Here is a 4,957-nt window from a genome sequence, read left to right as displayed (position 1 = left end):
AATGTTCATCATAGTTCGATGGAGCGTGTGTGGTTTACTGGCACATCGAATAGGTGATCGTTGCAATGAAGGCACCATGTGAATTTGCATGGTAATTCACACCCGCTTTGTGATCCTCGGCATCCCAGTCACAAACAAGAGGGGCATATCGAGATTTAAACATGCCATTGAATAGTTCAATGAATCTCATCCGAACCTAGGAATTCTCAAAAACACTTAGGACTAAAAGTTTAAGTTTTGTGATGGAGAATTAGTGAATCGTCATTCACTTACCTTCAATTTATTTGCATGTTGGATTACGGCATCCCTTTTCTAGTATGTAAATGTTATTGTTGGATCCTAGCCCTAATTTTCTTATTGGGTGATAATTAGGGATTTTTGTTCTAATCTATCTTTGTCCTTTCTAAAGATGTCAAACGCAAACAATGCTGCTGCTAGTTCTTTCACGTTGATGAGCCTTTGCCAGAAGGTCACCTTCGATGGAACGAACTTTGGCGAATGGATAAGATACATTCGCACCATTGCTCGCTATGAGGATAAAGAGTATGTCCTCGACGAGAAGCTCGAGAAAATCAACCCCGAAGTTGCTACTCCCGCCGAAATCACCGCCTTTGAAACTCATGAGTGATATGCGACGAAAGTACATTGCATCATGATCGCCACCATGAACTCCGAATTCCAAAAGTCCTATGAGGACATGTATCCATACGAGATGCATCAAGACTTGTTGGAGAGGTACCACCAAAACGCGAGACAAGAGCGTTACGATATTTTCACTAACATGATTTCCGCTAAGATGGGTCATGGAGAATCTCTTACCGTGCACTTGCAAAAGATGAAAAGGTATGTCGACCGCCTTCGCAAGTTAAATGTTGACTTCGGCGAAGACTTGGCGATCGACATGGTGCTTCACTCTTTGCCTCCGATGTACAACCAATTTAGGATGACCTACCACATGAACAAAGAGGAGGTCACTCTAAGTAAGCTCCAAGGTCTCTTGAGGGTTGCTGAGAGCAATTTCAAGGACAAGTCTGTTGCACCAACTCCCAATCCATCCGCTGCTCCTGTCTTGGCTATTAGTCAAGGGAAGGGAAAGAAGAGGAAAACTTCTTCAAATAACTATCGAAAGGTAAAAGCCCGAGATGGTTCCTCTTCTAGTGGGACCAAAGTTGATCCCTCTAAGCCCTGCTCTAACCCGAAGGAGGCAGAGTGCCACCACTGCCACAAGATAGGACATTGGAAGAGAAGCTGCCCGGTTTACCTGCAAGCCATCAAGGAAGGAAAGATCAAGCCATCTTTTGCAGGTATGTATGCAATAAAATCTAACGATTCTAATCATGCTATTTCTTGGGTTCTTGACACCGGTTGTGGTTATCACATTTGTTCTAATGTGCAGGGACTAAAAAGAAGTAGGGATGTGGAGCAAGGAAGAATCAATCTAATCATGGGGAACAGAAGATCGTCGCCTGTGACCAAGATTGGAGTGTATTCTTTAGTGCTTAAGAATAGTTTAGTTTTAGATTTGAACAATTGTTGCTATTCGCCAGAAATGGTTAGAAACATCATTCCATTTCATGGTTTATATAGACAAGGTTTTAGATTTTCTTTTAATAATGAGAATGGTTATATTTTGGCTTATCTAAGTGGTGTCTTTTACTTTGAAGCTATACCATGTAATGGAATATATGAAACTGTTATGATTGTTGATAACTTAGGAAATGATGTTTTGAATATTGATTCTTCCACTAGTATGGAGAAAGCATCCTTGTGGCATTGTCGTCTTGGACATGTCAACAAGAAACGCATAGCCCAACTCCAAAAGGATGGAGTGTTGGAGTCATTCGACCTTAGGGAAGATGACACATGCGAGTCTTGTTTGCTTGGAAAGATGACTAAGTCACCCTTCATGAGTACTTGTGAAAGGGGTGAGGGACTATTATACCTAATATATACCGATGTATGTGGACCTTTTAGATCAACCACGAAGGATGGGAACCGCTTCTATGTGACCTTTACCGATGATTATAGTAGATATGGGTATATCTATTTAATCAAGCAAAAGTCAGAAACCTTTGAAAAGTTCAAAGAGTTCAAGAATGAAGTGGAGAATCAATTGGGCAGGAAAATCAAGATGCTTCGATCCGATCGAGGAGGAGAGTACCTAAGTCTTGAATTCCACGACTATCTCAAGGAGTGTGGAATAGTTTCGCAATTGACGCCTCCTAGGACACCGCAATTGAATGGTGTGGCAGAAAGGCGTAATCGAACCTTATTGGATATGGTTCGCTCTATGATGAGTCGTGCTTCACTACCTATCTTCTTTTGGGGGTATGCCTTAGAGACTGCCGCCCATATCCTTAACCGAGTCCCTACTAAGAAGGTTTCCAAAACACCTCACGAGATGTGGACGGGGAAAGCTCCCTCGTTGGCACATATCAACGTTTGGGGTTGCGAGGCTTTCGTAAGACGAGATACTCACGACAAGCTTGAACCTCGAAGTGAGCGATGTATTTCATCGGCTACCCGCAAACTTCCTTTGGATATCTCTTCTATAGACCGAAAGATAATGTTATCTTTGTTGCGAGGAGAGGAGTTTTCCGAGAGCGAGAACTCATAAGCCAAGGAGACAGTGGGAGGCAAATCGAACTTGAAGAGATTCAAGAGTCGATAGATGAAGGAACCTCTACCGCTGGCGTTCAACCCGAGGAGGAAACTCCAGTTGAATCAATTGACGAATCCTTACCTCTTAGACGTTCCGATAGAGTTAGAGTTCAACCCCAGTTTTATGGTTTTCATATTACTACCGAAGAGGACACGTATATTAGTGATGATACACTAGTAAATCTTGATGAACCTAATAGCTATAAGGAAGCCATGGCAGGCCCGGAATCTGCGAAATGGAAAGAGGCGATGGATAGCGAGATCCGATCCATGTACGATAACCAAGTTTGGAATTTGGTTGATTACGTGCCCGAACGTAAGACCGTAGGGTGCAAGTGGATCTTCAAGAAGAAGACCGACGTGGATGGGAACGTACACACATACAAAGCGCGATTGGTTGCGAAGGGATTTACTCAAACTCCCGGAGTTGACTATGATGAGACCTTCTCACCAGTTGTGAAGATTAAATCTATTAAAGTGATGCTAGCGATTGCCGCATTTCATGATTATGAGATTTGGCAAATGGATGTCAAGACCGCTTTCCTTAACGGAAAGTTGGCTGAGGATGTTTACATGGCTCAGCCAGAGGGGTTTGTGGATCCGAAGCATCCGAATAGAGTGTGTAAGCTTGAGAAGTCCATTTATGGACTTAAGCAAGCGTCTCGCAGATGGAATCTTTGCTTCGATGAGAAAGTCAAAGAGTTTGGATTTGTACGAAGCGAAGACGAATCTTGTGTATATGTCAAAGCCAGTGGGAGTATAATAAGCTTCCTCGTTCTATATGTCGATGACATATTACTCATAGGAAACGACATCCCGACTCTGCAGGAGGTTAAGTCCTGGCTCGGGAAGTGCTTCACTATGAAGGACCTCGGAGAGGCTTCTTACATTTTGGGAATAAGGATAGTAAGAGAAAGAAGTAAGAGACTAATTGGACTTAGTCAGAATACTTACTTAGAGAAGGTACTAAAACGTTTTAGTATGGAAAACTCAAAGAAGGGAGAACTACCGATACAAGGAAATGCCAAGTTGAGTAAGACTCAAAGTCCGAGTACCGAAGCTGAGATAGCATAAATGAGCCGAGTACCATACGCTTCCGCAGTTGGCTCAATCATGTACGCTATGACTTGTACTCGCCCTGATGTAGCCTTCGCTTTGAGCATGGTTAGCAGATATCAAGGGAACCCTGGCAAAGCACATTGGATTGCGGTGAAGAACATCCTTAAGTACCTTCGGAGGACGAAAGAATGGTTCTTAGTCCTTGGAGGGAGTGATGACTTGAAGGTGCGAGGGTATAGTGACGCCAGCTTTCAAACCGACAGGGACAACTACCGTTCGCAGTCGGGCTGGGTCTTTAGCCTGAATGGAGGAGCAGTGACATGGAAAAGTTCCAAGCAGGAAACCGTAGCTGATTCAACGTGTGAATCAGAGTACATCGCAGCGAGCGAAGCATCGAAGGAGGCAATATGGCTGAAGAACTTCATCGGTGATCTTGGAGTTGTGCCGGCCATAAAGGAGCCCATGGAGATTTTCTGTGATAACGAAGGTGCGGTTGCCTTGACCAAGGAACCGAGGGATCATGGTAGATCCTGACATATCGACAGAAAATATCACTTCATTAGACATCGTGTAGAAGAAGGACAACTCGTAGTGAAGAGGATATCATCAGAAGATAACCCAGCAGATCCGCTTACCAAGGGACTGAGTAGGGTTAAGCACTTACAGCATGCTAGGAGTATTGGGCTGAAGGATGATATTAGCATAGATTAGATAGTATTAGAAACGTATAATAGATAAATGTAATTGACATTTGATGATTAAATAAAGAAGTTTTATTTATGAGTAAAGTTACTATCACATGTTAGTTGTTTAACTATTGTTTCACTTTGCATGTTTTGACTTCCAGAATAATTGAGTTTATTAGGAATAATCGAATTATTCAAATGGTCCACAATCGTTCATATGTTGGGAGTAGATATGAATGAAGATTGTCATGAATTGGTGTGTAGAATGTCTAAATGGTGTTAGACATAGCAAGGGTTGTTGCAACGTTCATGAGTGCTTATGAACTGGTTTTGAGCATTGGAATAAACCCGCGCTTGCTGGAATCACCTTATAGAATACGATATAAAAGGTGATCGCAAGACGATAATATCATATGGTCTTAAAACCTAGATATATGGTTTATTATCTGTTAATTGATTGTGCATTGATAATGCGAAAACGCATTAGTAACTTGATGTTATAAAACGCATTGTTGTGTATAGTTGGTTAATGAATAAGTAAATGCATATAA

This window comes from Lactuca saligna, chromosome 1 (assembly GCF_052625555.1).
Source record: "Lactuca saligna cultivar CGN05327 chromosome 1, ASM5262555v1, whole genome shotgun sequence".
In the NCBI taxonomy this organism is placed as follows: domain Eukaryota; kingdom Viridiplantae; phylum Streptophyta; class Magnoliopsida; order Asterales; family Asteraceae; genus Lactuca; species Lactuca saligna.
Note: the sequence above shows the minus strand (reverse complement) of the source record.